Consider the following 16,118-nt stretch of genomic DNA (forward strand, 5'->3'; position numbering starts at 1 on the left):
AAAGTAAGTCATTCGAGTAATTGGCAAAACCAGTGGAACTCCAAGTCATCACCTCTCAGGCTGGCTGCTTGATTCATAACCTTCAGATTGTCACCAGGCTTGCCAGCAACTCAGAGGCACACTCCTGTTTGTGGCAAGAAACACAAAAGCAGAATGCATGCCTGCAGAGGGGCTACTGGATGATGGTAGGGTATCCTGGGGACCAGCAGCAGCCTGGAAGGAAAAAACTTATTTTGGTCAATGAGTTGTGTGTGGGCTCAGGAGGAGGGATGGTGTGGTGGCTGAGAGCATGGGCTTTGGAGATTCACTCTTCCAGGATAATGCTCAGCTTGCTGTTTACCACCTATGTGACTTTAGTGTCTTGCTTCGCTCCACTCTGAGCTCTTATTTCCTAACATGGATGTGAGGATTAAGTGAAATAATAACCTCTATTGAGGAACACTGGAGATGTTGGTAATCTCCATGATCTAATGATCAAGAAACAGGCCACCTGCAGGGAAGAACTATGGCCAACTAGAGCAGGGGTTGGAAGACTTCTTCTGTAAAGGGCCACACTGTAAAGATTTTAGGCTTTGCTGGCCACAGGGCTTTTATTTCAACTACTCAACCCTTCCAGCCTAGTGGGTGAAAGCAGCCATAGACAGTATGGAGACGAATGGGCATCAGTGTGTTCCAATAAAACTTTATGAATACTGAATCTTGAATTTCATATAATTTCCACATGCATGTCATAAAATAATGTCCACATTCATGTCATTCTTCACTTGCTTTTCCATTTAAAATGTAAAAACAACTCAGCTTGTGGGCCATCCAAAATATAGAGCTGGCCAGACATGGTCCATGGGTTGTAATTTGACCTCGAACAAGAATGCCCTTCGGGTTTTATCCATTGTAAATATATTAAAAATGTCATTTGTATTTTTGACACAGTTTTTACATACTTTCCCTATCTATAAATTGCTTCTCCAATTGCATTGCCTTATGAAGTATTGAAAAAGCTATTTTTTATGAAATGGCTTGGAAATTTCCTTATTTCTTTAAAAACATTTTATTGAGGTATGATTGATATATGCAAAACTGTACATGTTTAATGTATACATTTTGATGAGTTTGGATGTATATGTACACCCATGACCATTGCCACAATCTCAGTTGCTAAACATATCCATCAGTGCCAAAAATTGCCTTTTGTTCTTTTGTGAGTTTTTTTTGGTAAGAATATTTAACATGAGTTCTGTCCTCTTGACACATTTTTTCTTTTTTTTTTGAGACGGAGTCTTGCTCTGTTGCCAGGCTGGAATGCAGTGGCGCAATTTTGGCTCACTGCAACCTCCACCTCCTGGGTTCAAACAATTCTTCCCCCTCAGCCTTCCGAGTAGCTGGGACCACAGGCACGTGCCACCATGCCCGGCTAATTTTTGTATTTTTGCTAGAGACAGGGTTTCACCATGTTGGCCAGGATGGTCTCAATCTCTTGACCTCAGATCCACCCACCTCGGCCTCCCAAAGTGCTGGGATTACAGGTATGAGCCACCATGCCCGGCCTCCTCTTGACATATTTTAAAGTGTACAATAATATATTGCTAAATACAGGTACTATGTTGTACATCTGATTTCTAGAACTTACTCATCTTGATTACTGAAACTGTATGTGCATTGAAGAACTCTTCATTTTCGCCTCCTCCAGCCCCTGGCAATAACCATTCTACTCTCTGCTTCTATGAGTTTGACTATTTTAGATGCCTTATGGAAGTAGGATCGTAAAGTATTTGTCCTTCTATGACTGGCTTTTTTCCCTTAGTATAATGTCCTCTTGGTTCACCAATGTGGTCACAAATGGTACATCCAGCTTTTGTTAAGCAACAAAACAAAACAAAACAAAAATACCCACTCTTAATTTCTTATCAAAACCCCACATGTAAGTCACAACTCCTTCAGGAAGCCCAAGTCCTTTCTCATTTTTTATAATTGAATTCCTTTCATGGGCCTCACCATGACTCACAGGTATATCTTGCTTGGTGTATACTTTTTCCAGTGGAGCCAACATTTGCAAAATCAGAAACATCTGGCAGCACCAAGTCCAACTCCCTGTAGCCCAACATTCTGCTAAAGCTGCATGGCACCTGCCCATTTTGGACAGGGTGTGCTATTTCTGCCCTGCCCCTCACCTGGTGTACATATGTCCTCTCTGGCTGCTCCATTTAACTCCTTGTTCATTGAAGTTGCCCTCCTGCTCTGGCAAGATTTTGAATTTATGATTCCCAATTTAGATTCTGTATCTGCAATTTCATCCATATTTCATTATGGGTTTTTTTTTTTGAAATTTAAGAAATACAGAATAATATAAGGAATAATATTACAAAGCTGTGTACTCACAATCTGAAACTAATAAATATTAGTCTGTTATCACTTTGATTCAGATTTTTAAATAAAAAGGAATTGATCTCTTCATTATTGTCCTTGTCAGACGTATTATCCTTAATCCTTCCACAAACCCTTCTAGAACATATGTTGACACTTTTAGCACTTACTTGTTTATGGAAATATATGTGATATCACTTTATATGTTTTTAAAATCTAAAATTTATAAAAATAACATTCTTCTACATGTTTTGTTCACTTAATATTATCTATCTGGGGTCATATCCATCTGGTCCAGGCACTTTTCGTGCTATACGGCATGTTGTCATGATATAAATAGGCACAACTCATTTTTCTATTTTCTTATCAATGGACATTTAGGTTATTTCTAGCTATGTGCTCTTATAAACAGTATTACCACATCTTTATGTATGCCTCCAGGTACATACATGCAAGAAGTTCTCTGAGCTGCAAGCCAGAAGTGGAATGGGGTCACGGTTAATTGGCATTATCACAAATAATGCACTCTTACTATGCACTGATAATGCAATAATAATTCTCACACTGTTTTCTGATTGTTTTACATGTTGGTTATCTTTGCAGTTAGAATGTCAGGGCTTTTTATTGTTGTTGTTCTGTAAGATTGAGGAGGTTTGCAACTGTCTGATTTATTATCCTCCACAGCACTGAATGTAGTTGTGCTCATGCATAGGTGGTGCTCAGCAAATATATGGTGAGTGAGTAATTCTATTGGACTATATGGCAAACTATTTAAGAGTGGGTACTGAACTTTATACTTTTTTCTGATTCTTTTTTTTTTTCTTTTTGCTTCATGAGTTGACACAAAGTAGGAAACTGAGAAATGTCATGACATTTTAATGACATAAACACAGGGTACCTTTTTCCCTTCCTCTCCTGTAGCTCTTTTTATTTCCCTGTCTTTCCTTCTGTCTAAATCCTATCTCAAATATCCATCTTCTCCCTTGTTTCCATCTCTTAGATTCTCTTTCATTGCTCAACTCCAGACTCATCTACAGCTTCACAGACCACATTTTCTCACTCACAGTTATTGATCTTACACTTTCCAGCCCATTAAAGGGATTTTGTTAGTTTTGAGAAAAGAATCAAAGTTATTTGGACATAGGATGATTTATTTTTATTCATTTTAGAAATCATCTTTCTTTCTTTTGCTGCTTCTCTTTCAATGCTTTTTAGTTTCATTCTTGGTATTCCTTCTAACCTCCTCTTGCCCCCATATTTATTTTCAAGTCTTTCTAAAAAATTTTTTTTAAAAATATATATTTTATTGCATTTTAGGTTTTAGGGTACATGTGAAGAACATGCAGGATTGTTGCATAGGTACATACATGGCAATGTGGTTTGCTGCCTTCCTCCCCATCACCTGTATCTGGCATTTCTCCCCATGTTATCTCTCCCCAAATCCCTGCTTCCCACTGTCCCTCCCCTATTCCCACCAACCGACAGACCCCAGTGTGTGATGCTCCCGTCCCTGTGTCCATGTGTTCTCATTGTTTAACACCTGCCTATGAGTGACAACATGCGGTATTTTCTGTTCTTGTGTCAGTTTGCTGAGAATGATGGTTCCAGGTTCATCCATGTCTCTACAAAGGTCATGAATTCATCGTTTTTTTAATGACTGCATAATATTCCGTGGTGTATATGTGCCATATTTTCCCTGTCCAATCTATCATCAATGGGCATTTGGGTTTGTTCCAAGTCTTAGCTATTGTAAACAGTGCTGTAATGAACATTCGTGTGCATTTGTGTCCTTATACTAGAACGATTTATAATCCTTTGGATATATACCTAGTAATGGGATTGCTGGGTCAAATGGAATTTCTATTTCTAGGTCCTTGAGGAATCGCCACACTGTCTTCCACAGTGGTTGAACTAATTTACACTCCCACCAACAATGTAAAAGTGTTGGAAAGGATGTGGAGAAATATTTTCAAGCCTTTTAATCTTTGCCACTCTCCACCACCTTGCCAATCATTGCATTGTGTAACTAACACAGGCACCACTTACAGGATTCTTGCTGTTGATCCCCTGCTTATTTCTATTAAGGTCTAGTTAGCATCTGGCTTTCACTCAATGCGATTCCCCCAGTAGCCACTGACCTCCTTTACCACTAATCCCATCTACACCCTAATGTGAAAACGATCAGGTGGCGTGGACACACATTGATAGCCAAAAATGTGGCCTGAATTTCTGGAGACCAACAGCTATTGTCTGCTGATGTCTGGCTTTGCCACAACTATACTCTTTCTGCTTTGATTTGAAATCCATCCTCAGCAGCTTCCTCCATGGGGGAAGGAAAAGGAGAGAGGGCTTTTGGAGGCAGAGGCAACAGGAGGCGTGAGGAGCCAGCCCTTTCAAAGAGAACTGAACTCTTATAGGAACATTTAAAAGAGGATTTGGATATCCATATGAATCAAGTGTCGCTATTACAAGAACGTTTATTATTTCTTTACTCAACAATATGTATTGATAGCCCACTACAAGGCAGACACTGTTCTAAGGGTTCTAGAAGCTGGACTAGGGCATAAACAAAATAGCCAAGGTCACTGTTAAGAAGTTTATATTTTAAAAGCCACTTCCATCCCCAGTAGAGGAAAGACCAATTTTGAATGAGGTTTATTTCAGCTCTGGCATTCATGGAGTCTGTCCTGTAATCCAATTCTGAGCTTTTTAAATGGTGGTACTGCTGTTGCTGGTGGTGGCATGTGTGCATGTGTGTAAAAGAAAGAAAAAAAATGGGGACAGATAAATAGTGCCTTAGGCCTCAGGGTATCTTCAACTTCCAAAGATTCTAACCCTGATTTTTGCTTATTGCCTAGCCTGAGAAAGAATAACATGCCAATAAATTAAAGGAACATCACAGAATATTAAAAGCATTACCTCCAGTGAGGCTTTTATTTTCTTATCTATAGTTTTTTTCAGTTTTCAGTTTTTTCATGATGAGAGTGTACTATTTTTGTGAGAAAAAAGGAAATTATTTATCAAAATGTACACATTTAAAAAAAAATCATCTCCCACCTAATGCAAGGGAGGGGCTGCATTTGAGTTTATGCTGATGATGGTGTGGGTCACTCTTACTCTACCTTTGAGCTCATGATCTGGAGGAAGAGAGATTCTCATCTGTGTAGCATCACTTCCCAGTGCTAACCAATGCCCTGACTAAATTAATACTAAATCATTTCAAATAAACATACTACTAGAACCCAATAAGAGGTGAGAATGGGAAATAGACAAATTCTACTTGTAAAATAAAAATTCGGGAAATTGCTAAATAGTGGCTTCTGACAAAGCAGTTCTCTAAATAATTTCTTCAAGGTCATCTGGTTAATTTATGCTGCATTTGTAAGTTATTGTGTATTTTAAAAATTAATGAAAGATTTAATTATAGCAGGGTTGCCTGTGACCTTTTGTGAAATGACTTCATCATAAATCTACAGGCGTTTTAGACCTTGTTTTCCAGGTTTGTAATAATTTGCTCTCAAATTAATGACATCCAGCCAACAAAAGGAGTTGAAGCTGAGTAAAAGGATTGAGTTGGGATTTGTGGTTACCTAGCAATGGCTAATTCTGAGTCCTGGATGGAGGTGGCAGAGAAGATGGTATATGAGTCACTGGAATCCATAGCAGGTTTAACTATTTGCGTAGAGGAATGAGAAATAAATCCAGTGTGTCAACAGGGAGATGTTTGTTGCATATAACCAGAGTGAGTCACTGCGGAGCAGTCAGTTGATTACAGTTCATTTGTCTACATATGAATGTAGGGAAACCCCTGGACCAAAGGGATAATTTCTCTTCTTCCCTTGCCTCTAGAAGAGGTTCTTCTTTATTTGTAAATTGAGGGTCTATTCTTTCCCCCAGCTTGCTGGCTACCCATGAAACCCATTTCAGACTTTATCACCCTAGTTCTGACTTTCACCCACAGTGGCTCAATGAGCAGCATAGCTAAGCTGTCTCTGGATAGGAATAGGCTCATTTCATCCCTGTCTCTGTCATTCTGATGATTCACTTGATCCAGTAGAGTGAGGGGAAAGGCCATTCAGGGGAATGCCACATCTTAACATATCAAAGAAGATCCTCTGTCTTAGAAGAAACTGGTAGCACACATCTGTAGTTCCAGAGTGGCAGGCTGGAGTTTGGAAAATGCAGAGTACCCTTTAGATACAGGAGCCTGGGAGAAAAGCCAGTGAAATCTGGAAAGTAGGTCTTGGCTGAAGACTTTCCTGGTTAAATGTAGCCCTGGATGTGAATCCCTTCTCTGTTCTGCATTCCTCAAGTATTCATGCTGCTGCCGTCACATGTGGCATACCATCACTCTGCCTGCAAGCTGAAAATGTTTCCCATGAAGAGCAGTCAGTTTGGGAGAAACAGCTGGCTGCCAGGAGACTTGGGTTCCAGTTCTTTGTGTCTGTGAGCAGGTGTTAGTTTCCCCAGCTAGCATGTGAAGAGGGTTGGTCAGAAACTCATCCCTAAAGACCCCTCCAGCACTGAGACTTTACAATTCTGTTTGTTCTTTTGTATGCTTCAAGGATTCCCAACTTGAGTCCAAGCCAATAAAGACTCATAGCTCAGAGTCAAGTACATAATCCTTCACACATTAGATGCTTTAGACGTTGAGACAAATAGGGTCATAATTGGAACTTTCTAGATAACCTCTTTTCTGCAGAGTTCTACTTTCTTTTATCCTCCAACTGTACTTTCAGTTTTATATACTTCAAGGCATTTCTGCCTTTTATGCAAACAGACTATTAGGGGCTGGAAGGAAGAGGATCCCCATGCCCATACCTCAGTGCTAAACTGTGCAATCAAATGATTGCTAATAAGTCATGAAGGACTTAAAAAAGAGTAACAGCCTTGCTGAAAATGCACATTGCTGAGAATTGTTTTAGAATGGTTGCTGCAAATGCCTATGTTTAACACCTGGCTTCATTGTTTACTTGCTGTGTAACCCTGTTGGATGAGCTATTTAACATTTTTGAACCTCAGTTTCCTCATCTGTTGAATGAGAATAATAAATAAAATGAGATGATCCATGCATAGTGGTTAGCATACCCTCAGTGTTCAATAATTTATCACTAATATTAGTAATATTAAATATGACTGTTACTCAACTGAGATCTGAGTACCTACTGTTTACAAAGTCTTATGGGTAGGAATCATGGGGATACAAAAGCATAAGGCACACTGCCCACACAATTCTTAGACATCCAGTAAAGACAAAGTAAATAATCATAATATATTAAGTATACTAATAATTGTTTGAAATTATTAATTTGTTAATTTATACCAATCACCATAAAACATAACACACTTTAACCTCAAAACCATGTTCGATACTGCTATTATCTTCATTTTGTACATGAGGAAGGTAAGTTTAAAATGTGTAAGGAACCCTCTGTAGGTCCAGGATTGGGGCTTTCATCTGGGCCATCTGATATGAATACCTTTGTGCTTACACACTTTATTCTGCAGCCTCTCAGACAGTAAATATATGACAGGCACCTGTGATGCATAAGGAACAACTTATATGAGTTTCAAAGTTCTAAGAAGTTAAAATCGAGCAGAGAGAATAAGACTATATGCATATATTATGATTTTTGATAAATTTTGGAAGTGCTGTGGGTCATACCCAAAATACAGATAAAATGCTACAGAAATTCAGAGGAGAGTGATTTTATTTTCTTCTGATGAAGGAAAAGAAGCAAGGAGGAAAAATCAGGGAGGATATAATAGAAAAATAGTATTTGAATTAAAACTAAAAGGAATAATTTACCAAGAAAATAGAATAATCTTAAAACCTATACAGTTTTGTGGTTATATAATGTAAACACTGTAAAACATGCAAGGAGAAATGAAAGGTTTGCAATCATAGAAAAATATTTTGATAAATCTCACTTAGAAACCAATAGATCAAGTAGTCCAAAGGTTAGTACGATTTTGTATATTGAGTAACATTATTAAGAAGCTTGACTTAAAGCTGCAGTCCCCAACCTTTTTGGCACCAGGGACTGGTTTTATGGAAGACAGTTTTCCATGGATGAGGACGCAGGTGAGGGGTGTTGATTTCAGGAAGAAACTGTTTCACTTCAGATCATCAGGCATTAGTGAGATTCTCAAAATCTAGGTTGTAATTAGATCCTTTACATGTACAGTTCACAGTAGGGTTCGCACTCCTATGAGAATCCTGTGCTGACCTGACAGGAAGCAGAGTTCAGGCAGTAATGCTCACTCTCTGGCCACTCACTTCTTGCTGTGCATCCCTGTTGCTAAACATTTAATATATTTTAAAATATTTACTGTACACTGAGCCAAATACAAAGTCTAGATTACTCTCAAAGAGCTGATTATCACTGAAACCACATTCCCTCTAAATATTTGCAACTAAATAAGATATTTTAAATAAAATGATGATGATGAAAACAAAGGATAAACAACCTCAGAGATTTTCATATTCTGTATGAACTTCCATACCCATATTCACATTTATAAATTTGTATGCCTTTGAAAAGAAAAAGGAAGAAACCTCATATATTTGGAAACAAAACCATGAGTTCTTTAAGATTCATTTTGTTTCTTGAAGAAGAAATAAGAATGATCTCTCTGTACTATTTAGATTTGAAAAGCTTTTCCCCTGTCCCATTTATCCCCTATCCAAAACCTACTGCCTATATTTTGACCCGAGACTTACAGAATGAGTAGGAATTGGACAAGACAAGGTGTGGGGAAAGCCATCTCAAATAGAGAAAAAGCAGGTTGAGGAATGGGTCTCTTGATGCAGAGGCTTCTAGCCCGAAGACTGACAATCCAGGCAAGGCAGTAACAGAAAGAAGAAACTCAGAAAGGGTCTGGCAGAGTTGACTTTGCCCTGCTCTGTTTCTGAAGATGTTATTCAGGCAGATAAAAACGGGACACTTGGTGGTTAGAAGAACTCAAGTTGCAGGCACTGGAGTCTCTGAGGACAGGAAAGACAGATGTCCCAGTTGTGAGTCAATGGTAACACAGTATTATCTTAGTTGAGTTTGATCCAAGATGCACTCAATAGTCAGACTGCAGTGAAGTCTGCTAATCTAACTCCCAAAGCACTGTTTGTTCTTACTTTTCAACATTTTGTAGTGGCTTCTTAGAAACAAATTCTGATTCTTTCTTGAAGGATTGTGGTCAACTGTTCTCTTCTTATTCTCTCAGCTTTCATAACTATGCATAAAAGTTGGCATAATTGGGAGACTACAAAAGAATCAAATGACTATGCAGGGGAGAGCTAGGTAACCCAGGGCTGCTCTCTTATAAAGAGGAAAACATCTTTACAGAGCCTAGTCCTCTAATTACATTTAGTGTGGCATTTTCCCCCTAAATTATAGCAATTATATACAGAGATCCCCTTTGAAATCATTTAATTAATGAGTAGCTAACCTTCTCTGTGTATAGAATTCTAATGAAGTCTTTTATTTTTGTGAACTGCCTCCCTCCCTCAAATTAATTACTCCCCTTCCTGAAAGGCTTACTCAGGTCTGAATGGTGGATTAAAGAAGGTGGGTTATTTAAGGTCCTGGCAAATCATATTTGTTTGTGGAAATCCTTGCACAGTCCAGGGTGACAAGGGACAGAGCATTTGCTGCAATTTCTTGCCTGACATTGTTTCTATCCTACATTCCAAATGATACACAACTCAGCCACATTCTTTGACCCAGAAATAGGGCAGATGAAGCTATTTATTACCTCAATTTTGGAAGAAGTAAATGGTTTTGTTAGATTAATTCTATCATTAATCAACTCAGAACTATTTATTAAGCATCTGTTATATGAAAGAAGTACCAATGTGGACAAAGATGAATGACTGTAATAGATAAATCTTTTGTGAATAGGGTTACCAGGAGATGGATAGCTTGTATACCTGGAGGTAGACATGGGGATTGAAAGAAAATAAACTCTTGGAAATGGTCTTGAAAGGGCCACATTCCACATAGTCTGTTTCTACAACTAATTCTTTGAGTGCATGGCACTGATTTCAAATAACCTTTTATTAGGAAGTTGAATCCTTGAGAGATGAAGTGATTTACTCAAGGTCACCTACCCAATTTAATGGCAGACCATGTCTAGAAAAGCCAAGTCTTCTATTTCCCTGCCTAGTACTCTTGCGACCATGCCCAGACCACCCATATGTTAACAACAATTCAAGGGCACAGGAAGACCATCTGTAACCATAGTCATGTTAGCAGTATAAGCATTTAGCATCAGAAGAGTTTTAGAAAAAGACAGAGATAGCCTCTTAAGTTTGTATAGTCCAAGAAGAAGGTGAATCTTGAGTGGTTGTCAAAAACTCTCATGAAAGATCCAGGTGGCAAGATAAAAGGAAAGAAAAATAGGAGTTATAAATTTTAATTGATTTTTTTTTCTGAAAATCTATATAGTGAGAAATAGCTTAGAGAATTCATTTATTTTGTTCTTGTAGTTGTGAACGACTTCCTCTGGAAATGTAAGGGAGGCTACCTGTTTCCAGGTGGTCATCTATATTTATACAGGAGGTATTCACTTTCTCCAAGGTTCACTAGGAAGATGTCAAATAAAAAAAGAAAGTCCCTGCATATGAAGTTAGTATGCACCTTGAAAAAGGGACTTCGAGCCAAGACTATTGAAAGTCCTTGATGAGCAAGTCCTTGGGTGAGTCTATGAGGATTCCAACAGTCAAAATGATGATGATGGTAATGAACATTTGTTGTCTATCATGATTTTCAAGATTTTCACCCACATTATCTCACATGATGGGGGCTTGATTATGTTGGTGAAAATATACTTTAAAAAGGGGGCTAGAAATGCATTTCTGAAAAAAATATGTCAAAATAGTTTATCTTGGTAAGCACAAGGAAGTGGGATTTAATAGCAGTGGGTTTGTCCATGTTAATAATTAGTTTCCCTTTGACAAAGACCTGAGAATAAAATTCCACCCTCTGGAATTGCCTTGTTTTTTTCTGTTGGCACTCGGTAATCAGTTAGCCATTCTTTGTCAAGTGACTACTGTTGATAGGTTCTGTAGGATACAGAGAAGTGCTACAAGTATCCCCAGCTTTAAGAAGCTTTCTAATTGGTTGACAAAAATTTCACCAAAGATACAAGAAAATTATGAAATTTTGGATCAGTGGTCCAGAGAAGTTCTCAAAGTACAGTCCTGGGGCTAGCAGCTTCAGCATTACCTGGGACTTATTAGAAATTCAAATATTTAGGTTCCTCAAATGTACTATTAAGAAACTCTGGGAGCGAGACATTCTATGTTTAACAAACCCTACAGGTGAGAGAACCTCTGGTCTGTAGATAACAGAACCACTTAAGCTTCTGAAGAAAGAACTCACTGTTGCCAGAGGAATCACAGAGGACTTTGTGAAATAAGTAGCACCTGATTTGAGAATTACAGTATTCTCTTAAAGGTGCTCCATGCCTTTGGTTCTTCCATTCTAGCAATTTCTTGGGCTTTAATCTTCTATTGATGCATGAACCACTTTGTTACCCTCATAAAAGTACTATGCCTATGAGGAGTGTGCTGTACCTATTTTGCCAGTAATGGGCTCTTCTTAACTTAAGAGGAGCATTTCCAGGAGATGAGAAACTTTTATCTGGAACTTGATGATTTTCAGAATTTTAATTATTAATTAGAAGCAGTCTGGGCTTTCCTTTTCCTAATTCAAGATCAAGAGGACCTTCTCAGCATTTATCACTCCAAAGTGATGGACATGGTTTACTTCAATTTATCTGTTGGTTTTTCACTTTCACAGATCTTGTTGTAAATTTTACATGTTTCTTGGGTACTCATGAAAAGAGAAGAAAAATACTTGAATGTGAATTTGTTCTTAATTTCATCTCCTGCTTATTTTTCTGTGTTTCTGTCATTCCTCAGCTTCCATAACCTCTAATCAGAAGAGCAATGAATTAATGTGATATTGAACAGAATTAGGGAAACTGGATCTATGCAAAAGAGACCATATGTCTGAGTTATTTATGCCCCAAAGAAAAGGGCCCACACACAATAAACTTTGCTCTTTCCAGAGCTGACAATGGGCAGATTGATAGGGACTACATTAATGTCTGAAAGTTGCTAGGGGTTTTATCTCACTGATCTTATTTGGGGGCCCATTGAGAAAATGAGCAAAGCTCATAATCCTACCAGTGTTTAAGTGATTAAAGTTTTGCATCTGATACACGAAAGTGACCTCGCAAGAGAGCAGACTAGCACACTCCTAAGTGAACATATTAGTGTAGCAGTTTACAGTTTGGGGAAAGACCTGGGAAACAAAATAAATCTGGGAAAGAAGCCAAATAAATGTACATGAAAGTAATGTACCTGCAAAGATTGCAAAACAGAATCTGAACAAGACTGTAAGTCCTAACTGAGCACCTGTTCTTGTGTTCTGTCCTGAAATGAGCACTCTGAGATCAGTAATGGATATCTCAAGCAGCTGAAAAGACCAACAACATGGACATCCTTAGAGGCTTGGGGTTAGTTAGGATGTGCACCTGGAGAATGCTTGCATGCTGCTTTATATTTGTCCTGGGAAATAGTCAAGCCTGAGCTTGAAGTTCTATGCTTATTAACTTTTGAGCATGTCTTGCTCCTGTTGGCACCTTTGTATGTTAGAAAGTTCTCTCACATTTTATAAACTTTCACACTTTTATTTTTGGTTATTTTTTACATGAAAGAGAGCTCCCTAGAATATCCACCTGCTGCTCCTTCCTCACTGCACTTTCCTAAGTCATGTTCGGGTTAACCAGCCCTAGTTCTTACAATACTTTTTGGGTAGATGAAAGTGGTCTTGGATCATATTGCCACCTGTATTAGTTTCCTGTGGCTGTTGTGAAAAGTTTAGTGGCTTAAAAGAACAGACATTTATTCTCTTGTAGTTCTGGAGTTTAGAGTCTACAATGAAAAGGTCAGCAAGCCTCTACTCCCTCTGGGCTCTAGGGGAGAATTCATTCTCTGCTTCTTCCATCTACCTGTAGTTCTAGTTGTTCTTTGGCTTGGGCTGCATAACTCCACTTTAGACATCTGTCTTCACATGGCCTTCTCCTCACTGCATGCTCCTCATCTTTGTGTCTTTTATAAGGATACCTGTCATTGGATTTAGAGCCCACCCTGATAATCCAAGATGATCTCAACTCAAGACCCTTGACAAATAAAGAGAAGCTTTTCCTACAGAAGGTCACATTCACAGTTCCTGGGAATAGGAAGTGGACCTTATTGGAGGTCACCATTTGATGCAGTGCACCATATTAGTCACTCTCTTCTTCAGTGGTCCTTAAACTTTAGGGACTATGAGCCCCTTTGAATAATCTGATAAAATATATGTGATTTTTATTCATAGATAAATACATATGTGCCAGTAAGCACATTTTTGTTTGTTTATAATTTAAGCATATTCAAACTTCACCACCTCTACCAAAGCCCAAACGTGTACTATAGACTTAGACTCTCAGTCTGTATCCTTCTTGAATTGTAACAGCCGAAAGCAACCACAATTTTCCTGGTGATCTGCTTAATGTGGAAAAGACCAGATTATTCCCTCTTTTGTTCTAGATAATATATATAATTCTGTTACTGCATTTTAAGATCATCCTAAATATTTTATGTCTCCCTGAAGTGTTCACTTAAATTGATCACATTGTGCATGGAAACTCTTAGGCTGCCATTATTTATTATTATTATTAAACCTGAAAAGTACCAAGCCCCATTTATTTTATCCAATACTTATGTAACTACCAGGGAGAGGATCTAGCTAACATTTCACCGGTTTACATCACACCTTATTAAGTTGAGCCTATCGCTTTAGTCTGTCACAAACTTATTGGGTCTTGCTTCTGTCATTGAGCATATTGAGTACTTCCTCCAGCTTTGTGTCATCAAAAAATTCGATTTCCAATGATGACCACTATTTTCATGTCTTCAAGTCATCAATAAGAATGATGAACAATAAAGAACAGGTAACAGTATCTTTCAGCAGATTACTCACACCTCCTTCCTGGTTTATTTTAATGTCTTAATTAGGTACCGTTCAGCCACATGATTTTACCAAGTACCTGGCTCAGTCTTTTTGTCAAGATTCCTATGACAGACCCTGTTCAAATGCCATGCTGGTATCCAAGTAGATTATGTGCTTCACATTTTCCTCTTCTGTCTGCCTAGTAATCTTTTCATAGAAAGGAATGTGGTTAATCTGACATGACGTCTTTTGTGATCCAGGAAGTAAAATTGAACTGTTTGGAGTTAGCAGAAATATTTTGTTTAGCATCATTAACATCCTGCACTAGGAGTATTTCAATCAGGGAAGACTTACTGCTGGAAGTGGCATCTGAATGTGGGAGTGTTTTGAATGCTGGGTAGAGAAAAAGGAAGATATCTGTCAAGGTCTCTTCCCACTGTTTTTTTCTGTTCTACTCCTCTCCCCTTGATGAGCTTATCAGTTTGACTGTCCTCTCTTCAAACAAGCAAAAATGTTTGATAAGACAGAGCTGTTTTGTTAAAGATTCCAAATGGGCTGACTGGTGACCTCTGTGTAAAATGAATGCAGAGCTAAGAGATGGAAATACCTCAGTGGGTGACCTGGCATCGATTAATTGGATTTGGAAACCACTGGATTTAGCAAGAATACAAGAGAACAGAGAGAACCCAGGGAGAGAGAGTTAAGTCTGCTTTGCTCCAGTGTCAGCCACATATGTTGGATATTCCAGGCTCAGAGCTTCTTCTATCCCATGCTGAGCTTAGATCCATATAAAACCCACGTAATTTTTCTAAAGGAGAGATCCTGTCTCTCTTTCAAAGTCTGCTTAATTTTCTTTTAGATAAGCCTCTAAAAGGTTTTATTTAACTTTTATCTGAAGCACATTCAAAATTGATCCTGAGATGTAAATTGAATGATCTACAAAAACAACTCTATATTCTTCCTCATTTCACAAGTTTTGTCAGTCTCTACCTTTCCCAAAAGCATCCTTATCTTTTAGAAAGCTTAAGAAAATGACCCAGGAAGAGAGTTAATCTTGTAGGTGTCACCATAACAGTATCTGAACTTGGGCAGAGGAGAATCCGGGGCTGGTAGTGTGATTAAGTCTTGCTGAAATGGAAGCCATTCCAATTCCTTGAAAGATTTCAGTTGTTTTAAGTTCACAGCATGATTGGTCTCCCCTTTACATCACTATGATAGATGCCTTGCACTGTAATTGCAAGGCATGCCACCCTAGTAGAGTATGGATGATCAGTCTTTTTTTTTTTTTCTATTTTTCTAGAAAGGATTGATCATCCATATTTATAGGGCAGTCAACTGCTGGGCTTTGAAAAGGTCAGTATTGATTATCTAAGTCACACGGATGGTGTGCTTCTTTACTATACACAAATATGAGTTCCTTTTATGAGTCTGCTGGGATTTTTTTTTTTAGGGAAGGAGGAGGAGGGTAGGTATTCATGTGTGTTAAACAGTGGCAATTTCAACTAACACACTTAAATTCAGCTGGGACTCTGCAGTTGGCAAAGTTGTACTTTTAATAAGGAAATTCACTCCTTCTACCCCAACATACATTTGTACAATCCACTTTACAGATGAGGAAACTAAGACCATGTTAGTGGACATGGGTAGATAAAATGCCAGTGCTTGCATTAAGGAGAAATGAGAAGGCTGTGTACCTAAATTTGAACAATGGTTTTATATGGGTGGTGAGTTTGGGACTACAGGTCCCATTTTTTTTTT

At 38.3% G+C, this 16,118-nt stretch overlaps 1 protein-coding gene across 1 annotated transcript in view; it reads left to right on the forward strand.

Moving 5' to 3' along the window:
* The window catches only part of SORCS3 (sortilin related VPS10 domain containing receptor 3), a 609,733-nt gene that overhangs the window by 527,902 nt on the left and 65,713 nt on the right, over positions 1 to 16,118 (forward strand). The window lies entirely within an intron of this gene.

Source organism: Callithrix jacchus, chromosome 12 (assembly GCF_049354715.1).
Source record: "Callithrix jacchus isolate 240 chromosome 12, calJac240_pri, whole genome shotgun sequence".
Taxonomy (NCBI): Eukaryota; Metazoa; Chordata; class Mammalia; order Primates; family Cebidae; genus Callithrix; species Callithrix jacchus.